Below are 23,493 nucleotides of genomic sequence, written 5' to 3'. Positions count from 1 at the left end.
TAGCTTGGAAGTAATAATTTCATTAAAAAAATAGCTAATATTTATATATCCCAGTGGATCTCAACCAGGGGTCCGCTTGGGGTCCTTGGAGAGTTTTCAGAGTCCGTGAGGTTAAATAGGGGAAAAAATTAACTTCATTATATGCTGGATATTACTCTATAAAGGAGTCCGTGATTTCCATTTTATTTCTCTCTAGGGGTCCATGGAACACAAAAGGTTAAGAACTCCTGCTGAAACCGAAGATGACACAACATAGCCGATTGAAATTCAAATTTCAAGGTATCAAAAAATGGTCCGTGGGGCCCCTTCGGTTCTATAAGAATTTCTAGATAAGCATGGGATGTGCTTTTTACCAATGCCAAAATTATGATAAAAATAGTTTGTTGCTCAAATAGTTGGTCCCTGATTTTCTAGATGCGTGACCAATGGTAAGTGCTTATTGGAAACCCCACATAAAATTTCACCCTACACTAGGGTCGTCTTAATAGAATCAAAGGCTCTTGGGTAAAAGGTGGTGCATTTTGAGCTCTTCACAATTTAAATCATCTCATTAATCTTATTAATATGAGACACCTATGCATGTAGGGTAGGGGTTCTTAACCTTTTGCGTTCCACGGACAGTTTGTGTCAATGAAGGCCAGGGATAATATTCAGCGCATAATAATGTAAAAACAATAATTTGATTGGATGTTGAATTTTTGCTCGGCTATAAGGTATCTTCATGCACCTTAGCTGCAATGTCTCTACTCAGCAAGTAACGCTACAGTGAGTGTTTTAAGGATACAAGGATCTTCTCTATGGAATAATGATCAGTGTGCTTGCCCGGTATGCAAGAGATCTTGGTTTCGATTCCCGGTGGGGAGAGATGACGCCTTTTTTCCTGTTCACCTCGGCAGAATATCTAGAAAGCCAATTGATTTCAAATAAGTTGATTGCTTTCTCATCCAAGCACACGGAATCCCTCCTGAACCCCCCCCCCCTCCTTCCCCCAAGTTCCCATTTTAAGAATCACCGATCTCCAGGGCCGTCACCGTAGAAGCTTATGCAATGATTGCTCTGCTCACAATGGGACGCGAGGGGCATTTCATGTAGCTTGACCCCAGAAACCCCCCTTCCTCCAGATCGGATCTAAATAAGAAACCCCCAAGAGATGACGATGCGCCGCAAAGCTCGTCATGAGAACTATCTCGAATTATCTCATTATCTCAGGAGGGCGTTCAAGCGCTATCGTGACGCGACGCTATTAACAATAATGAGGTAATAAAATAAGTACGTTTCGACAAGTATTTGCTATGCATAAATGGGGGGAGATCGCACGATTTCTCGTTCACGGTGTGAGCAGCCGTTGATCGAATGATTTCGCTTTTTCGGGTAGTTTCTATGAGGCAACATTAGATTTCATCATCGTCATCGTCTGGAGGATTTATCATCACGTGTTCGGAACACACCCATGTCTTGAGATATGCATTACGCATTCTTGGTGGTGTGATACCGAATATTCTTCCACGATGTGTTCACGCTTTCCATCTTGTTTTTTGTTATCGAAAGCTATTTTTGATTCAAAATCTGCTGAGATGTATTTTTCTAAATTTATATCACACGCTCGAAATATCAGGACAACAATCCTCTCGGTGAAATAGTTTGTTTATTTTTACTGTAATTATTTTTGTTTCCACATCTTTTCTTGCAATTTACGAGTTTTGAGTTCATCGAAGTTGCGAGAATTCACTGCCGCTGCCGTCTTGAGAGAGCCCCGGCTTACTGGTGACTTAGACACTTCTTCCACCGAAGTCGACATTCTTTGAACATCGTTTTCTTTTGAATTGATTTATATTATTTATAATATTACTATACCCGCTGTATGCTTCTAGATGTGATAATATCACTATACATCATTATATTAATATACACAGGGTAGGCAAAAAGTCCGTAGAAACTTAAGAAAAAAACCAGAAAAATAACCGAAATAAAAAACGGTTTGCAGGATTAGCATCGCTAGGTCACAGGAATATTTTCTGACAGGAAAAAAAAAAAATTGCCGATGGGTGGCGCTGACGTACACAAGTCAAAGAAAAGATACGCAAATATCGAACAAAATTCCTCCAAATCGTTTATTACAGCAGTATGTGCTCCACATGACCACCACCACAGGGGACAACACATTGCAGGCGAGTCACAAATCCAGCAACGGCATAGTGCAGCAGCTCCACGTACACGGTTTACAACAGTGAACTGATTGTGGATTAGAAGCGAAAGTTCTTATAACCGTCTCATTTGCATATTTCCACCGAAGTCGCTCGTACCAGCGCCACCTATCGGCTGTTTTTTCCTGTCTTAAAAAAATTCCCGGGACCTATCGATGCTGACCCTGCAAACCGTTTTTTATTTCAGTTTTTTTCGGGTTTTTATTCATTTTTAAAGTTTATACGGACTTACCTGCCCACCCCGTATAATTATATAGGGTGTATAGCAAACGGGGGCATGACATTTTACTGGAGAACCGTTGATCCTAGAGGTATACTTCAAATTAGAAAAAGTTTCCAAATAACGTGTAGTACTCAGATATGTCATCCATGTTTCAAGGGAGTTGTATAGTTATTGAAATTTAAAAAAAAAAAAACTTTTTATACACAGTCCCCATGGAATTTTTTTGTTGTCATTAGAAGAGACAGGGTAACAACTTTCTGATTGGGTTTTGGGGCACACGGGGACTGTATAAAAAATTTATTTAATAATATAATTATATATCATAATATTATATGATTTATATTACTGTTTAATAATGAATTTGATCTTATAATTTCAGATCCTGTTACTGAACCTAAGCCCTACGTCACGAGGTCCAGCCGTAAAGTTAGATTTGTACCTAAATTATAAAATTTTTCATGTAATGTCCTCCGGACTCGTGGGGGGGGGGGGGGAGTATTGTAGGTGTCGCTGTGAAAGTTCTATGTTGCTGTACCGTTATCGCACCTTATGTTATGTCCGAGGCTAACGAGAAAGAGATGTCGATTATGTCGATGTGACGTCACCGCTGGTATTGTATAACAATGCGGTGACGACTCGCTCCTCCCATTCAACTTTTTACTTTTAACATTATGCATCTTCGTTATATGCGTTTTAAGTTACATAATTTTTTAACATGTTAACCAGTTTATTCTGAAGTTATGTTTTTAATAAATGAATCGGTCAATTTACCAAAATCTAAAGTAGTAGCAATTCATGGAGTCAGATAAGTAAATTAATTGTTGTCACCATGCGGTTGCATATCCACGGTAGTACCGAGCTCTCGCCTCACTACATGGAATTTCTGCAACAGGGGTGGGCCAACAGCTGGCCCACGAGGTGATTTTGAGTGATCTCCGATAAGGTAAGTTGTGGGGTGTCCCATAAATTCGTAAATACTTAAAAAACTTCATAAAAATTGAAGGACTTATTAAACTTCAGTAAAACAACTTCACTAATAGCGCTTTATTCACCGATGTTCTAACATCACAATAGAAACCTTGTTATGTAAGCCAGTAACAGGAAAATCAGAAATGAGCTATTAATCATGCACCTTGCATTTTATAGGACTCTGATTTGCATCTACCCAGTGAGTTGCTTTCGCGCAGCGCTCCTATCGACAAAAATTTGAACTATTTTTTCTGTACCAAAAAAAAACACCCCCCCACCCCCTTCCTTCGTGAGAATAACTTTTTCACAAAAACCAATTCCTTCAACTTTTATGACTTATTTAAACTATTTATGAATTTAAGGACAACCCGTATACAAATCACTAAGATTTACGGTTCATTTTGGTGGTGTGTGACTTCTACTCCGGAGTGGAACCCCTGATTTGGCTGTGACGCTGCCAAATCAGGTTGGCCACCCCTGATCTATAACATTAGAAACTAAATTCACCCACTGTCAGTTTGAATAGTGGATGACAGCACCTACTGAACACTTAGCACAACACTAGACACACTCTTCATGAGAACAGTCGAGTTCCCCGATGAATTCACACTATTTCGGCCGGCAGGGAGCGTTTGGTAGCGATACATGCCTTTGAAAAATCCACCTAAACGATCGCTTTTTCGTCATAGAAACAATGTTTAACGAGTATTCTGTATTTAGTATTTTCGAGCCCATTTTTTCCATTTCTGTGAGTCCAAATATTTTAAAATCCTCCGTATGCAGAGTCCCTATATATATACTTAAATAATAAGTATATATATAGGGACAAAATAATATGTACTGTACAAATAATATGTACCCTGTACAAAATAATAATCCCTGTATATATTTATCTGGACAGTGGTTTTCAACCAGTGCTTCACGCTACTGTAGTAGTGGGGGGGGGGGGGTTTGCCTTCAAAAATGCTTCACCTTCTTATTTCCAAGGGCGCCAAAAATATGAACGATTTTGGAATTTTCGCTCCAGGTAGTTACTTCTATAAGGAAACTAATCTTTATATTCAAAACTCGCCATCTCTTAAAGCCACCACCGATTACATAACACACGTCCGTCCGTTCATTTCTTAATTTTGTTTTTATAGGTATGCCGATACATGACAGGAAAAATCCGCCATGCCGAGTCAAAATGCCGTAACCCCAAACTGACTAACTAGTTGAAAAATTGCAACGCGTATTAGCAATGACACGGGTTTGAGGAAAACCAATTACACGGGGGGGGGGGGGGGAGAAGTGTTCAGCAAATCAATAACTGTCATTTTCCGATAAACTCAGATACGACAAAAGGAAACTGACTACTTACAAAAGCAATTTACTGCTAAAGTTCTTTTGTTTTTGCTTATTAAGGGTTATTCTTTTGTGTGTTATTTGGCGTTTGACCTCGCACAGAGCTTGAAATCTTACCAAAGCTTGAAGAGGGCATGAAGTGGACGCGCGACTATAATTGCTTGACCACACAAATCAGTTATGAAGATACACAGGGTGTTTTCACGAAGTGTGTCCGAAATAATAAAAATTCTACGGTTGTTGATATTGAAGTAAAATATGATCAGACGAAAGAGTGATAGCGGCACTGTCGGAAAATAATAACTGAGGATTCTGGATATTATACAGGGTGCATAGCTAACAACACGCACCGCAAATTACTGGCGAACCGCTGGTCCTGCGTAGAAAAAGTATATCTACAAATAACGTGTAGACCTCAGATAAATCACTCATTATTACTAGGGGTTGCATAGTTGTTAAACTAAAATAAAAAACTAACTTTTTATACGAATACACACCCTATCTTCGAAAATCCAGTGAGAAAGTTGTTGCCCTTTTTCTCCTGCGGGAAAAAAAAATTCCGCTTTCCTAAATGTGATATTTGCTGAGATACGTGAATTTAAAAAAAGGGGGGAACAACAGAGTAAATGGGGAGTAAAACGTGTTTTTACTCATTTGTATTTTTATGAGGGAAATATAGTCAGCATTTATCGTGTGCTGTGTGTGTACCGATAGTTTTCTACCTCTCGCGGGCAGGATGGAATCCCTTGACGGTGTCTGCATTTGGCCCGGGGGGGGGGGGGGGGAGTTTGAGCACACCCTGATATACAGTATTTGTTGCCGTGTCGGTCTTTTCTGGAGAGCCAAAAAGACCACAGTGACTGCCCCTCCCGTAGATCTGAACGAAACATTTGGAAATTCAAATTCCAATCCAACAAGGCTCCTTATCCTGGAATTATCTTCTCATCACGACAAAATGAGTTACTACATGACACAACATGAGTCTACATTTTTCTAGACAGGGGCCTATGAAAAATCTCAGCCTATGCATGAGCAGAGGAAGATTTATATTGTTTTGCAACTTGTGGGCTACACAAATTTTGTTGCTCTCCTTCCATTCTAATCTAAGTTTCTTGACCACATATTCCTCAAAATTTCTACCCTGGGCCATCCGACCCGCTTAGTCCTCGCTTTTGTCAATACTTCTCTGGCCCTATGTCGCTTATCTGGTCACTCCGATTCTTGCACACTTCCGTGTTGTTTTTTTGTCCCTTTTGGATCCAAAAGGATCACACGTGATCCCCGCTCTCTAAGTCCCTCTTTTGGTCATTCACACGCTTGCACGCTGTTTTGGTCGCTCACTGGGAATGTGAGAGACCTAAAGAGCGTGCAAGCATGGGAGGAACTAAAAGAGTGACCTAGCGAGTGTGCACACATGTGGGTTACCTAGAGAGTGAAAGAATACGCCACTGTGTAACCGAAAGGTTGACCCTTGAAAGCGAGTGTAGGCCACTTGTGACCAAATGAGTGTGCAAGCATGTGAGTGACTAAAAGAGTGATCAAAATGCATACGTATGTAATTGACCAAGAGAGTGCCATGGAAAGTGTTCAAACATGGGAGTGATCTGGAAAACTAGGAAACATGTCAGCGAGAGACCAAAGGATTGACCCAGAGGCAATCGTCACAAAAAGAGTCACTTAGCGAGTGAGGGATGAGAAGAGTTATTATGGAATGTGAAAGCATGTGATCAACCAAAAGAGTGATTTAGAGACAGAGCCATATTGAGAGGGAAGAGTTGAGGGGACCCACTACATTCTGGTTCCTGGTCCGGGAACACTTTAACGGGACTCTAAACGAGAGGATTTAAAAAGAAAATTAATTCAAAGGCAAGTAAAGTTGCGAATTACAGCTAAAAATAAAATTCTAAAGGCAAGTAAAGTTGCCAATTAAATGCAAAAAAAATTTGTCAAATTCGCGCAAACCTGGTAGGGTGATTTCTGAACAGATTTCAAGTATTTTTATAATTGGAACCATACCTCTACGATGTATGGTTGGTGAAATAATGGCCGAATTAGGACTTGCCATGTATAGTTATAAACATGTGGCCCCCAACAAGCAGGGCCGTAACTAGGATTTTTTCCTCCCGGGGCAAACATTATTTTCCCGCTTCCCACAACTTTAAAACTCGATAATTTTATAACAGTGTTTGTAACTTTGTTCCCAACTAAAATTTCCCCCTAAATCTTGCCATCCGGGGCAGTTGCCCCCATGCCCAGTTACGACCCTACCCAAATGGGCGGGGCTGACAGGACTCCAGCCTTGGAGCCAGGACAATTCTCATGATTTTTTTTATTTTTTCAAGCTATAAATTCAATATAGAAGGGACTCGTGATCTGGTCCGCAGAAGGGGGAGGGGGATTAAGATCTCAGCCTACGGGCCCTGACCTAGTATGTTCAAGCCACGGTTATAAATGGTTAGTATCTGAAAATTTTCGATTAAAATTTGATTAATCAGTAGATTAAAAATTTTTGATTTAATCAGTTCAAAATTTTAATTGATTCCGAGCCCTCGTTATAAAGAAAATGTGTAAATGCATCGCACATCCTCGGTGACGTGATACCGAGATGTCTCACGATGTCTTCACGCTTTTTGCTTTAAGTATCCCCAGAACTATTTTTGATTGAAACTGCTGAGAAATATTTTTCTCTAAATTTAAATCACACTCGAAATATGAAGGCAACACTCTCAATGAAAAATTGTGTATTTACTAATTACAGTCGGGCCCCGATTAATAGGATAACGCATAAACGATACCCCATTTATTCGGATAAAAATCCTCTAGAATCAAAATCCCGCTCTTAATGTAATAATTTCAAAAAAATTTTTCTCCTTGAACCTTCACTCGTATATCGGGGTGCCGTAGATGAGACTTTAACAGTTCATAACCCCCCCCCCCGCCATCATCACTCTGCCAATTAAAAGCAGTGGTGTATTGAAGCCATGGCTGGAATAAGAGGAATAGGGATCATGACAATTTAAGAGTCATCTCACGCAATCTCTAAGATGGTGAAAAATTCAGAAATGTAGCTATGGAAGTACGTCTTTCCCCTGGGAATTAACAGCCTCCACCACAGGAACTAATGGATATCATGTGTAGATCATAGTTGATGGTAACTAATTATACATGATAATATGATGTAATATGAATAAATGACGATAAAGAGTCACCAAACGATGAGTAGGATGTTGGAGATGCAACAATGTTAATAGTGATGCAATTATATGAATATGATATTGTAGATAAAAATAATAATGGTTAATAATATACTTGAGATTAAATAGGGAATAGCTCAAGAGAGTCCCAACTTCAAGGCGCGAATGCTAGTCGATCTCCCCGTTCAAAAGTCTAATATGTGCAATTCATGAAGTATTTACAATGACATAATGCAGTGCATCAATGCTGACCATAAGGAAGAAATTAGCCGTGTAATACAAGTACATATAAGAGACCAGGAATATTAGGTCTGGACATCTCGAGAAAAGTTATAGGCTTTTTAAGTCTGAAAGTGTGAGTGATATATCTTAATTAAAGATTTCCCGAAGATGTTCACAGTCAGAGTTGAGTAGAGAATCATAGCAGTTTTTGGAGAGCTCTTCGCATGGGCGGGGACACGGCCCCCCCCCCCCAGCGTCTAAGGTGGAGTCGACTGATCTAATGTATAAATGTATATATGATTTGACATCATCATCATCGTGCCCCCAGCAATAATGACCGTGCCCTCCCCCAGACTTCCAAGTCTATCTCCGCCTATGGCCCTTCGACATAATCTATGAGTGTTTCAATTTTGGTATCTCGACGGGTATATGCCTATTTCTGATTAACCAGGGAGACCTGGTAAAACTTCGGTGTTACGTTTTTCGTGACCGTGATCATTTTACAGAGCACCGATCTCAGCAGAGCCCTAATCCCATTCATCTTGGAGTAACACAATATTAAATTGGCATAAAATATGGCATAAAAATGATAATAATTATGAAATGATAATATTAAAGAGAAAAGGAAATAAAATTTGTTGCGGAAAATTGTCTTATCCACCAGCTTGTCAAATATTTGATGTTTTCGTTCGTGAAACTGTCTTGAAGATTGTCTTGAAAGAAGAACTATCGAATGTTTGAATGTTTACAAGAAGAATAAAAATAAATGAAATCAAATAAATATGTAACGAGAATCTTTCTTTCTACTTTATTCAGTATGGACATTTTTACTATCTCTCCGTGGCTTTATAATGCATTTTGTTTGTTTATACGTTGTTGAAAGAAGGTGAGAAGAGAAATTTTATCTTCCAAGAGAGGAGAGAATGAGTTGGAATGTGGCTTCCGTTGTCTGTTTTGTGAGTGTGCTTTGAAATAAAGTCATCTTCGTTAAGTTCCGTAGTTTTGTGCGTGAATTGGAAACCCCTCCAATATCAAGTGTCTAGGAATTTATTCCGCCAACCCCATCGGAAAAGAGACGCACCTCCACCCGACATCGTTTATAAATACAGTATATATATGTACATGGAAGCGCACGCACATTTTTCAAAACTCGACACGTATTTTGTGCGGAGTATGTTTTTAGACCTTATAGACGTGTCAGTAACTCGCGAGCATCATAATTGGAGATCTCTCTCAGATGTTGGTGACACGAACTTTCTTGTTTTTGAAGTAGTTTCGAGATAGTTCCTTGATGTGGGAATACATAGACGACACCATCAAATATTGGTGCAGATCGGTGAGGCGGAAAAATTTTGGTGCTTTAGTGAAGCGCCTGAGGACGCGATTCTGGAATCGTTTTAATTTGCACGTGTTGCTCTTAGATGCGAAAGCCCAAGCTGGGGCACCATGTGTCTACACTGGGCGAACGATTTGTTCGTACATCAAAACTTTGTTCTTCATACAAAGTTTGGACTTCGGATAGCAGAATCTCAATAGATTCTCTAAGAGCATCTGAGCCCTTTTGATTTTGTTCTTGGTATGGCTCCTGAAGTTGAGTCTTTCATCCAGGGTGACGCCCAGGTACTTAGTGTGCGTCGATGGCACGATATCTTGTCGCTCTATGATGATCTTCGTATTCGATGGGACATCTCGGTTTGTGAGCCACATCATTACACATTTGTTCACATTAAACTTGGCATTGTTGTATGCATTCCATCTTTCGACATTTGTGATCATCTCCTGGAGGTTACTTGGCGCTTTCAAGGGCTTCCTGTCGGTTGAAATTGATATAACATCGTCGGCGTATAAATTCAGGATGCCCTTTTGTACCATAGGATAATCATCCATGAAAATATTGTGTATCATCGGGCCCAAGCAGGAGCCTTGGTTAATTCTTGCGGTTATACGTCTTTTTTTGATAATGAGTCGTTTATCTTTACCTGAAAGGTCCGAAAAGATAAACATGAATTCAAAAATTTGATTATGATTGAGGGGTAGCCGCTATTTATCATTTTGAAAAACGGCCCTTCATGCCAAATTTTATCAAAAGCTGGAATGTAATCTAAAAAGCCAGCAACAGAGTAATCTTTATAATTTTTAGCTGTATGAAGGCATTCGATCACCCCAACGAGCTGTTGAACTGTTCCGTGCTCTGCCTTGAAACCGAACTGTTCCATTCGGCCTACTTGAATTCGTGAGAAAATTCGATCTGTCTTGCAGCAAACACTCTCTCGAATAACTTGGGCAGATGAGAAAGAAGAGCGATAGCCCTATGCGATGATGTGAATGCTGGAGGTTGACCAGGTTTTGGAATTAATTTTATTATAGCATTTTTCCAATACGCGGGAAAATAAGCCAGAATTAACATGAGATTGAAAATGTTTGTCAAAGATATGATGGTATTCGGAGTAAGCATTTTTATCGCTTTAGATGCGAGGCCATCCATGCCAGGTGCTTTACGGACCTTCAATTTGGATATGATTTTCTCTCTTTTGCCCAGGCTCGTCGGTGGCAAAATTGCGTGATCCAATGGAGTCAGGTCAATCAGGTACTCTCTGACTACTTGATTTATTCGCTGTCGATGTTCTGGAGTGGAGACGTCATTTGGAGAGAACTGCTGTTCTAGATACACTGCGAATTCATTTACGCTCGTCCTCAAATATCAGTCCCTCGGATATACTGTGGATCGCTGAAATCGTGGTGGCTTTCTTGCTCATTTTTCTGTAGATGTCGTTCACGTTCCCATCTCTTGGCTTAGGCTTAACGTCCATGACGCATTTGTATGTAGCATTAAGTGACAGCATGTAGCATTGTCACAGAATGTAGCATTTAGTGATAGAATGTAGCATTTAGTGATAGAATGTAGCATTTAGTGACAGCATGTAGCATTGTGACAGAATGTAGCATTTAGTGACAGAATGTAGCATTTAGTGACAGCATGTAGCATTTAGTGACAGAATGTAGCATTTAGTGACAGCATGTAGCATTAAGTGACAGAATGTAGCATTTAACAATAGAATTTACCATTTAGCATTTAGTGACAGCATGTACAATAGCATTTAGCAATAGAATTTACCATTTAGTGATAGAATGTAGCATTTAGTGACAGCATGTAGCTTTGTGACAGAATGTAGCATTTAGTGACAGCATGTAGCATTGTGACAGAATGTAGCATTTAGTGATAGAATGCAGCATTTAAGAATAGAATTTACCATTTAGCATTTAGTGACAGCATGTAGCATTTAGCAATAGAATTTACCATTTAGCATTTAGTGACAGCATGTAGCATTTAGCAATAGAATCTACCATTTAGCATTTAGCATATCTTCGCATCAGCCAGCTGTTAAAACCTCAGTCTTTTAAATCGTCTGACGAGAATGGATGCGCTCGCAAAAAGTTGCGTATCGAAATGCTTTAAACGCTCATATCTCACGAAGTATTCAGAATGAATCAGTGTTTTTGATGTCTGCGGGTACATCTCGTTGAAATAAATCCTATGATACTACTCTGGTTTTAGCACCTCTTTCAGTCCAGGCAGTATGCTCTTAGCCCGCTTTCGCAACGAAATTGTTTTACGCTATATCTCAGGAAGTTGGCAACGCAAATAAAAGCCTATGGTGTTGACTGATAGGCATCTTTAAGAAAAATCCCATGATACCACACCGGTTTAAATATCGTTTTTGGTCTGGGCACCAGGCTAGCGGCCCATTTTTCTAACGAAATTGATGTCGATCTCAGGAGGTTTGCAACGCAAATAGGCAAAATTAGTATCGTCCTTTAGCTACTCCATAGACAAATCCGATGATACCAGTTTCATTACGTCGGTCCCTACCACGCAATGGTAGGCAAAGGAATATTCGTATGAGGAATATAAAACGTATTCACGTCAAAACTTACGGCCATGTCTATGACACAGCGTACTCCATTTTTTTTAATGTTTCAATGTAGTCTGCTAAAAATCAGTGAACCACGACATAAAAAAAAGACTAAAAATTTGCCAGAAATTCAGAGAAAAGAGACATTTTTTGTAAATGACATATCAGAATCAAAATTCGAATTATCAAAATTCTTAGGGGAAAGGTCGAATTAAACAGGTAATTAACAGGTACCTCGAATAAGGGGGGGGGGGCGCCATAAACACGGACATCTACGTCCTTCGAACGTTGCCAATTGCCCATGTTTTCGTCCGAGTTGAGGGAGTTCGACAACCTCTTCAGACACCTTACAACAGATACAGCTGTACTTTAAGCTTCTCACACGGTTTGACACGTTCCACACCTTCAACGGCAATGGCAAGTCTTAAACAGTATCGATCGACCGTTTCAAACCTTCCCTCCTCCCTCAAAACTCAGGAAGAGCTTGCAAACGAAGTGGACAGCTTCACATCGAGCGCAGCAAAGACCGACTCTCTACGCATGCTGCAGCCCTATAGAACAGTAAGAAAGACGATTTCGTACATCCAGTCTGACCTGTGGGGACCTACTGTGGGAATCCGACAAAGCTATTGTAGTAAGAAACAGAATTTAGCCCTGTGAGACAAATGCCATCTAATTCAGTTGGTAGATTGTTTTAGACATGAGGCATATGCTGTAGCAAGGAATTCTCGGCTGGTTGTTTTTCATATATAACCTACCTTTAAATCTGCATCATACCTTTTATTGTTAAAAAAAATCCCTTGTATATGATCTTTAAGGTCTTATTTGATCTTTGTTCAGGGACATGGCCATGCTATCTGTCACGTCCCCCCCCCCCCACCAAGAAAAAACTGCTTCGACATCGAACAGGGGGTTGGTTCTATGAAATATTTCTTATTAACAGGGACACCGCGAACGTAAGAAATTTTAAAATATTTGCTCCATGTACATGCGTCTATGAGGAAACTGAACCTCGTGTTCAAAACTCGCTATCACTTGGAGCCATCACCGATTATTTCTTAATTTAGCTTTCAGATATGCGGATACATGAAAGGATAGATCCGGCATGCCGAGTCAAAATGAAATAACCTTTAAATCAGTTGAAAAAATTGTAACGCGTATAAGCCATGACACGTGTTTTAGAAAGAGCAATAACACGGAAAAAACTCAGCAAATCCATAGCTGACGTTTTGCGATTATTCAGATACGACAAAAGGAAACGCACCGTTTACATTATCTATCGTTTGAGTTCGTACGGAGCTTGAAACCGTATCAATGCTTGAAGAGGACATGAAGTGGACGCGGCTATAATTGTTTGAACCAAAATTATTCCGGAACATGCGTGTAGGTATTTTCCTCCTTCATTCTGCTGCTCACGAACATTGCGATGTCCGTTGAATCGTTCAAGAGTGCTCAACGTGCTCACATCTTCTGGGCTCGAACTATATCTCGAACTATATATACTACTGGGCTATCTCTATATTTCTTCACTCTGCCGCCCTCAAAAATTGAGGTGCTCATTGAATCACCCAAGAGTTCTCAACGTGCTCGAGATCTTCATCGACATTACAAGTGAAGCATCTTATTCAAGGTGCACTCAAGGAAATCTACATTTTGCTGGTTTTAGTTCGAGCAAAAGTCAGAGCTGCCGTGTGTATGCTCTTCTGATATTGGGAGTGGAAAGTGCTCGCTGTCTTACAAGGGTTGAGGAACCTTGTTGTAGATAATACAAATAGCAGATTAACTGTCAAGAAAAAGTAAGATTTCAAGTTCGAGTATTGGCATTAGGAAGAGATATCGATGATGACGGTTACAGTGGAGTTCATAGATGCCCATAAGAATAACATATTCAATTGCATTAGTTCAAGAAAACACCCGAAAGCAGAAAATTGTCGCAAAACTCTCGCGACGAAGCTGTCGCTTCTGGCGATCACGATGATGGACTTTGGAAGTGGCAGCAAGAGAATGGAAACCAACCGTTTCTTCAGGAACCTCATGATTGTGGCGAGCTTTTTCGCTTACATTTCGATCTACGCTTTCTTGTTATGTAGAAAAAACCCCTCATCAGAAACGTTCGTGTCTGTATTCACATTCATATTCTATATGATCTATCATACCATCTTCTGGTACTGCATCATCAGCAGGAGCCGTCGAATGCGATGTCTCGTCGAGGATCTTTCTCGTGCTGACAACATCATTACCCACCAGTCGACCGAACTGAGCAAAGGCTTGTATGTAGTCCATTTGCTGCATATATTCATTCTATGGGTGCTACCTGTAGCCTATCCCGTGGTTATGACCCCCATGGCGAATCTTGTGAACGAGACCAACACCGTCGTGTCTAAATACTACTGTACATTCGGACAAGAGGACAGACACATCACAAATGCCATGTTGTTCTTCTACCTCGTCTTCACGTGCATAACGGTCTTACTGCGCGATTTCTTTGGGGTGTATTTCTCTTGCATCTGCATCGAGACGAAGAAGCTGATCTCGAATTATCACAGGAAGTTCCTAGACGGAACGCAGCTCGAAGGCCGGCTGCTTCTAGACCAATGCCGCGTGATTTTCAACGTCGTAGAAGAAGCCGAAAATACCCTGAACTTTCCAGTCATGCTTTTTTTCACTGGTGCCTTCGTCAACATGTTCACCGGATTGGCGGGTATTTTCGGAATGATGGAATTCGCTGATTCGGCGTGTGTACGTATAACGTGGTACATATACTTTTTGGAGCTAGCGATCTCTTATTTCTTGGTGAGCTGTTCAGCTGCTGAAGTCCACGAAGAATTTAAGAGACTGAAATCGACGATCGCGAGGAAGTTTGTTTGCCTCGATCCCTTGTTCGAATCTATTGAAGGACGCTGTTTGAGGGAAGCCATTGAAAGAAGAGACCTCGGCTACACTGGATGTGATATCATTGTCCTCACTCGCAGCTTTTTATTGGCTTCGGTCGGCACTACTCTGACATACTCGCTGCTGATTCTGCAAGTCAAACTTCCTACCGGAAGTGATGCCGTAAACATTACGGCGTACCGTACTGGGTGAGACAGACGGCTTCAATCTACCGCCATGTCGTGATGTAAGTTGCGTCGTGATGACTTGGGATACTACTGAACCAAAGTATTCCGGAAAATGCTGTGTGTGCGTATATGCGTGGCTCCAATGTATTTATGATACAAGAGTTATGCGGGTTCACGACATTGAAGTGCCTAAAAATAAAGCAAGTTTTTTCCCGTGTGATTGGTCTTGAGTCATTCAGAGCCGTCACCAAAAATGTAAGTCTTTTGTTTTTTTTTCCGATTGACGTCAATCTAACAAAATGAAAAAAAAAAATTATCGTCAGAAAATACGTCAGGCTACAACAGTGCATCCTGCTTATAACGTTCCCACTTAGAGCTTTTCCCCCACCTATTAAGAATTATTTTCATGTTCATGTTCGTAATTCTAATTAACGCTAATCGATATCTTCCGTTCAGAGCGTCTTCCCGCTTACAAAGTTTCTTTATTGACTGTTTCTCGAAACATGGGATCCACTGTATTTAGGTAAATGCGAGGTCCTAGCGTATTTATGATGCAAGAGTAATGTGGGTTCCGTGTTCGAGAAGTGCTGCTACCTGTCGTCCATATTTGAAGTGAAATGGGAGATGCATGTTGCATGTATGTAGAAAATATATGTCCCCTCTTCTGAAAAACACAGTGCTTGGGGTGGGGGGGGGGAGCGCCCATAATTTGTACAGCGTGCACAGAGAAGTACGCAGGAGGGAAGGGGCAGTCGGGGGCTTGTGGCTACCCCCCTCCCCTCCACAAGCTGACGAAAAATTTATAGTAAAATCCAAATACTTTCGTAAAAGGAGTAAAATGTACTGAAAGAAAATGCTTTTCATACGCTGTTTTAATCTAGAGAAATTTCTGGTGCCTTTTCACCTCCCACAAAGGCCAATCCTGCGTTCTTCCCCTGGGCGTGTTTCATGAAGAGTGTTGAAAAAGGAATAAAATCTTAAAACCCTCTAACGCATACATGCTCAATCCATGGCACTCGGGCCAAATGTGGCTCTCGGAGACATTTAATGTGCCCAAGACAAATAACCAACCCACTCAAGCGGTCCCACGAAAGATGATTAAATCACTTAAGTGGAGGCTGTGGCGCATTTTCAAACCACTTAAGTGGCTCACAGCACATTTGCAGATTATTTAAGCTTCCAACGGTGCATATACAGATCACTCAAGCGACCGCAAGAACATAGCCAAATCACTTGAGCGACCCGCGGAACGATACTCGCCAAGTACTACGGAATTTCCGTTGTTTATACGGATTTCTATTATAGAATACGGAACTTCGGTGAATCGTGAAAAAAAACTACACACACGGAATTCTGTTTTTTTTACCAACCTGTCTTGTTCAAGGATTTCTGTGAATTACATTATTCCTACCGAGTAAAAATGACGTCACACAAAGACCGCATCTCCCAAGAACAAGTAACAAAGTAATAAATCAACAAATTGACATTAAAAAAAGCTGTTTGCAATAAGATAACCTTATCGTGGCCTAGAGTTCTTTTTGTTGAATGAAATAAAGTTCAAATTTCACTCACATATGGCGCTGTAAAACGAAAAACTCGACATCTATATACATGTCCGTAAAATTCATTTTATATGCACCGCAGGAAGTTCAACGTCGAAGGTGTTAGCGCACCAACCTCTCGGTGAGTATAAAAAAAAGACTGCCGTTCGGAATCGGCAATAAATTGTAGGTCCCGGTCTGATTTGTCCCCGTGGGCAGAAAATGACCATGGTGCGAAAAAAATGATCAAATCACCATTTTATATGTGTCTATCTGTGTGTATGTTCTCTATAAAAATCGATACTCGTGTGCTCATTATGCCTAATTTCTGAAAAGCTAATCTACAGATTTTAACGAAATTTGGTACGAATACACAGTTGTAACAGAGAAAGAGATGTACCATAAAAGTCACAGTACACGCACGCATGATTGTCAGTAAAACTCATCATTGCTACAATGTCCAAAATCCACGTTGCGAGATGGAACCGATAATGAGTCTAACATGGAGTATGGTCCCCCCCTCTCACAGACAGACAGGTCGCACAGCGCGACGGCATACTGGCCACGAGGCAGTTGAGGAGTGGCCCTGTATCAATAGGCCCAACTCCTGCAGCAACGCTGTTTTCAACTCCGGAATGGTTCTCGGAGGGGGGATGGCGAGATGCAATTGCCTTCCCAAGAGCGTCCCGTACATGTTCTATAGGTCAGGAGATCTGTCTGGCCAATCCATACGCCGAATATTCTCACTTTCCAGATAATCGTTGATCAGGTGAGCCCGATGTGGACGAGCGTTGTCGTCCATGAACAGAAACAGAGGGCCAACTGCTCCCCTGAAAAGGCGAACCTAGGGCTCTAAGATCACCTTTCTATACCTCCTAGCAGTGAGGAACCCTATCCTCGCTCAAACACATGGAAGGTGGTGCGGCCGTCAAACATGATGCCTCAAATAGACACATTGTGCAAATTCCCTTAATTTTACATACGCGAGTGCATAATTTCATACCAATCTTTCACAAAATCTGTATGTGTGCAGAACAAGCCCCCTACTTAAACGACATGCTACTTCAAAAGTTCGTCAGAGTTGGGCTGATGGTGTCCGATAGTTTCAAAAAACCGTCCAGGAACAATGACTTTTGGAATGTTGACAGTCTGAATGGTTTTTGGAATGTGGAATGATTACCTTGGTTCCCAAACAATGGTTCGTCACTTTTTTTAAGGCTCCCAGTATATGAAGAAGGTATTGTGCTAAATATAAGAAGGGATTATGCATTATGATATAGAATGTCAGATTCATTATTTTTTAATGTTTAAAAAAATTGATTTGAATTTAAAAAAAAACCATGAGAAAAATGTTTTTTTTTGGAGGAACCCCCCTCGGTGATGAATGCTGCTACTATGGGGAAACTTGGTTCCGAGGTTGGCATATATGCGCTGAGAGAACACCTCCACTTCACTTAAGTGGCTCGTGATACATGTGCAGATCACTAAAGTAGCTTGCTGGTAGATTTCCAGATCACTCGAGTTGCTCACTTACAATGTCCCGCTTTTTCTGATCACTCAAGCTGCCCGCAGTACAATTTCTCATCATCCGAATGGAATAACAAGTTATAAGCAAAGCCTAGAAGTGTGAAACCTTATCTATTCTATAATATAAAATCGCAAACTCGAAAAGGGCCTGTTTCTAAGCAGCCGAAATAAGTGACGATTTTATGTTACGGAAATGGGTGACGTTCTTGTGTTACGGAAGTCGGTTACGATTTTTCGGTCAAGTTTTCATTTAACTCTAGCATATATCGGGACCCATTTGACCCATCGGGACCATGTTATGTGCATGTACCGAGAGGCTCCCACATCCTACAGCAGGGTCCCTAGGCCGGGATTTGGATGGCGAGCCCCCAAACCAGCTTTTCAGGGGCCCCTCTGGGGTTAATTTATAGTGTGAAAAATCAAAAAGTGATAAGAATCGTTCCGGCCCCTGTCAGTCCTGCCCTTGTGGGGGGTCATGCCGAGAGATATGTATAATATACATACCAGTGCTCCCAACACACAGAGTCGGGGTACCCGGGGGGGGGAATTGCACGTATACTTTCATGGGGAAGTTAAAAGTTTTCATTTCCAGGAGCCCTTGATGGATCTCATTGTTTTCTTGCTGCTTTAACGTTGAAAAATTTGCGATAGCGGAAGCCCAAGATGTATCCAGTCTGGTGTCTGGGGGGGCCCCATAAAATTTGCGAATTCGGGCACGGGTAGTTGCGTGGGTGGGGCTGGATTTTATTCGTTGGTAAAATGAATACAAATGAAAATTTTTCATGGCACTCTCAGCGGGGGATGACCAACAAGCTTCCAAGTCGGGGGCCCCATGTTTACAGGTTTCATTTTGGGGGCCCTGGATGAATCTGATTCTTTTTTGTTGTTTAACATTGTAGAATTTGCAACAGTGGAAATAAAAAACCCCACTAAAATTCTGCGTACTGTGTCCCCGCTACTGGATGTGGGGCCCTGGATTTTATTCATTGTAAAATTGACAAAAATGAAAAATTTTCGTGGCCCCTCACAGCGGGTGTCCGACAAGCTTCCAGGTCAGGAACCCATGGAAATGTTGACAGTTTCTAATTCGGGGGCCCCTGTATGTATCTCATTGATTTTTGTTGTTTAACATTGTAAAATTTGCAACACATCGGTAGCCCGAGATATATCTAGTCTGGGGCCCCTCTAAAATTCAGCGAATTAAATTTGGGGACCCCCATGGGGAAATTTTCTGGGGGTACTTGATCAATCTCATTTGTTTTTTGTTGCTTTATTATTGTAAAATTCGCTTCTTCAGTAAGCTGGTGCTTTCACACGTCCCTTTCCGTAGCACGCTGATGAAGTGAGACGAAATCAACAAGATATGTTGTGAAGAGAAGTGGGCGGTGGGGGGGGGGGGGGGGGGTGGGTTGGCCGTCAAAGGCGGCAGGGATGCAGAGCCCCCCCCCCCCCCTAGTATTACTAGAAATATCTAAATTTCTCAAAAACAAAATTCAAATCGGAACTTGTTTTTTCGCATTTATTCACAAAAACAAAAATTTTCAAGTTAAGAATTTTGTGATTTGACTTGAATCAAAAACTTTGCATTCATCAAAAGTACGGATGAATGGATGAATGCATCCGTAAAAATATTTCTCAAATGAAAAAAAAGAAGAAAAAAATTTGCATTTATTCGAAAAAAATGAAAATTTTCATTTTTGGAATTCTGCATTTTTTCGCAAATCTATGCGCGCCTATGCACTTGAGGCCTCCGAGCCGTGTCTGGATGAGTGCAGTGTGTTATTACGGCGACCCTGTCTGCGACTGGATATACAGGGGAATTTTAAATTCATGCGGGGCAAATCTAATGTGAACTTTCACAACCGCTCCTGTGCATAACCAATGATAATCATTAAACCAACACTGAAAAATTATTATAATGTGACAGAGATGAAATGCAAACGATGTCAAAGTCTGGTTTGGTGAACGAATCTATATACTATATAAAATTGATATGTTCTCTATCCAAATCTACAATTTTAGATGGATCGTCACCAAATTTTGCATATATACCAAATGGGACCCGACTTGAAGGATAGGCTACAACTTATAGCCTAAAACTTTTCTTGAGATGTCCGGACCAAATGTTCCTGGTTTCTGACATCTACTTGTATTATATGGCTAAATTCTTTTGGGCTCAGAATTGGCGATTTTGTTTTACGCTATATCTCAGGATGTTGGTAACGCAAATACAAGCGGATGGTGTTGGCTGATAGGCATCTTTAAGAAAAATCCCATAGTACCACTTCGGTTTCAATATATTTTTTGGTTTGGCCACCAGGCTCGTGGCCCACTTTTCTAACGAAATTGATGTCGATCTCAGGCACATAGGCAAAATTAGTCTTGTCTCTTAGATACTCCATAGACAAATCGGATGATACCAGTTTCATTATACCGTTACCTACCACGCAAAGGTAGGCAAAGGTTCCCAACTTCAAGGTGCAAATGCGAGCCGATCTCCCCGTTAAAAAGTCTCGCCACAGAGTCCTGCAACGGTAAATCATTCAACCATAACACTTCACTCATAGTTAGTAAAACTGGGGGCAGATGACAGCACTACACATAACAAGCATTACACAGAAACAAACTTTATGTCAGGTTGCACTATACGTACACGCACATTCCCGCATGTACCGATTCGTTGGGGGGTTCCGCGGGGGGGGGGTGCATGTGTGGTGCAGCAGTAGTAGGTAGGGGTCGGGGATCCATGATGTTCTTAAGTCAGCGACCTCGTTGGGCAATTTGCCTGTTGTGGCGTTGTATTTGTATTTGTAAAGGAACATTCGTATAAGGAATATAAAACGTATTCATGTGAAAACTTACGGCCGTGTCTATGACACAGCGTACCCCAATTTTTTTTGTAATGTTTTAATGTAGTCTGCTAAAAATGAGTGAACCACGAAATAAAAGAAGAAAAAAAATGAGCCAGGAATTCTGAGAAAAGAGACATTTTAGTAATAAGTACTAAACACATAAGTAAATGACATATCCGAATCAAAATTCGAATTATCCAAATTCTTAGGAAAAAGGTTGAATTAAACAGGTAATTAACAGGTACCTCGAATTGGTGGGGGGCACCATAAAAACACGGAGCTTCACTTAAATGTTTTTTGTAGCGAGGTAATCAGTTCTCTGGAAGAAAATTTGTGCCCATTCAAAGGTCGATCCTGGGAACGCCCCAGTTGTTTTTCAGATAGAGGTGTCACTTATTCACCGAATGTCCCTTAAACGGAAGTTTGACTGTATTCAGTGGAACTTCGGTTAATGAGCTTAATTCGTTCCACCAACGGGTCTCATAAGAAATAATAGAAACTCGGATAATTCGTTCCCCAATTAGTCATTCACATAAAAATTACTAATAAGAACGGCATTCAATCGATAACTAGACACAATAACAAATATTACATTAAAATATACATAATATAAATAACGCCATAAATAAACATACAATAATGTTTACAGACATTATTGACTATTGACTTACTCTAAACGACAAGAGAGAGTGCGACTATCGTTTAGGACAATTTACGGAGTCCTTGTTTGCAAACTTATTATTATTTTTTTGCATGCCTTTTAAAAAGAGCCTTATCCAATGGCACTTGCTTTTGCCTCCTTTATAGGATTTCTAGGAAATGGATAATTGCAGTGTTCGTTGGACAGATTCATGTCGCACACTGCAACAGCTTTATTTAGGTGGTTCTTTTTTAGAGTTTTGCACAGATTCCCACATATTTTACACATCTTTCTAATCGCATTTTATGTGAGGGACATTTCCTTACTTCTCTGTTCCTTAGATGAGATACCGTCCATAAACTCTTGCTGGTGCGTACAAAAGAGATTCATCACTTCATCTATCCTCAAGACTCCTAGACATTTTTCACCACTAGTTCTTGAATGCACCCCCTATCATGCACCCCCCAGTCCATGGTCTTACCCCAATCATACAATTTCTTCCACAAGTAGTGGCTTCGACTTTTAACCGAACCGCTCGTTAACCGAAGTTCCACTGTAATCTGTTAGCAGAAAATGTTTAATATTTTTGCCGTCTTCTATTCTTTTTGTAAGTCTAGGTGTTTGTGAATTCCCCTGTCAGTATATATCGGGTCGCCTTCAAACTGCTTCGACATCGAATACGGGGGCTGGTGCTATGAGATATTTCTTATTACCAATGACACCACGATCGTGGAAAACTTTGGAATTTATACTATATTCTGATTGCTGGAGCATGTTGGTGATATAGTGCAGTTTTTAGACATTTGTTGGAGTATTGAAACTCGTTCCCGATTTCTCCGCATCTACAGTCAGGGCTTTTAAGGATTTCGAAGCGGTGGTGGTGCTCAAGAAAAGGACCATGTCCTGTTAGGAATAATATGAACTCTATTTTCGCGGTTCAGGATTTTTATCTTCACTCGAGCATCCAGTGCACCCTCGGCCTCGACGTTACTGGGCAAGTGTTCTTCTAGGCAGTTTGGCAGCTCGAATTCGCATGCAGCTCGTTTCTGGTGAGTAAAACACTGTTGCCGATGCGTTTTGGTGGGTATAGAATTTCTAGACAATGATGACGTCACTCTCCGCTATCATACGAAGGTTTTAACAACTGGATGTTGTGAAGATATATTTTGGAAAGAGAGAAAATTCAACTGCCCCTGCGGGGAATCGAACCCACGTCCTTTCACTTTCCGGGTGAACGCCCTAGACCACTAGACTACAGAGGCACCGAATCTCTCAATCTTTCCTTGGAGCTCGTGTACACTGGTGGCAGCGTCAGCAGTTGTGAGCTTGGCCTGAGTCTGGTCCGGCCGTCCATGTACGGTCCCTTTCAGTGTACACGAGCTCCAAGGAAAGATTGAGAGATTCGGTGCCTCTGTAGTCTAGTGGTCTAGGGCGTCCACCCGGAAAGTGAAAGGACGTGGGTTCCATTCCCCGCAGGGGCCGTTGAATTTTCCCTCTTTCCAAAATATAGATCCAGTTGTTAAAACCTTCATAGAATTTCTAGGCAGTATTATTGACTATCTCCTCATTGCTCAGGAACAACAGCGTGATGAGAGTTTGCGTTTTTTACAGCGTGAGAGTTACAGATCAGACTTGAAGCCGTTAGCTCTTTCTTCTAATAGTCCCCGATCTTCACTGCGACGTCTCACCCACAGTTATTCAACCAAGTTCACAAGTTCACAAAAAGCGAAAGCAAAAGGTGAAAATCTTACAGCTGATAAACTGAATGCAAAAACTTTCAGGACAATAGAATATATGTAAAGGA

The 23,493-nt window shown here is 40.9% G+C and overlaps 1 non-coding gene across 1 annotated transcript; it reads right to left on the bottom strand.

Annotated features, from left to right (window-relative positions):
• Positions 1-22,877: 22,877 nt before the first annotated feature.
• TRNAS-GGA (transfer RNA serine (anticodon GGA)) lies at positions 22,878-22,951 on the bottom strand. The gene has a single exon. It is a non-coding gene; the product is annotated as a tRNA-Ser (tRNA).
• Between the last annotated feature and the right edge of the window lie 542 nt (positions 22,952-23,493).

Source organism: Pholcus phalangioides, unplaced genomic scaffold, assembly GCF_987345545.1.
Source record: "Pholcus phalangioides strain wild (caught in Gottingen) unplaced genomic scaffold, Ppha-v1.0 ptg000024l_1, whole genome shotgun sequence".
Lineage (NCBI taxonomy): Eukaryota > Metazoa > Arthropoda > Arachnida > Araneae > Pholcidae > Pholcus > Pholcus phalangioides.
The sequence above is the reverse complement of the archived record's forward strand: the minus strand, read 5'-3'. Positions and strand labels throughout refer to the sequence as shown.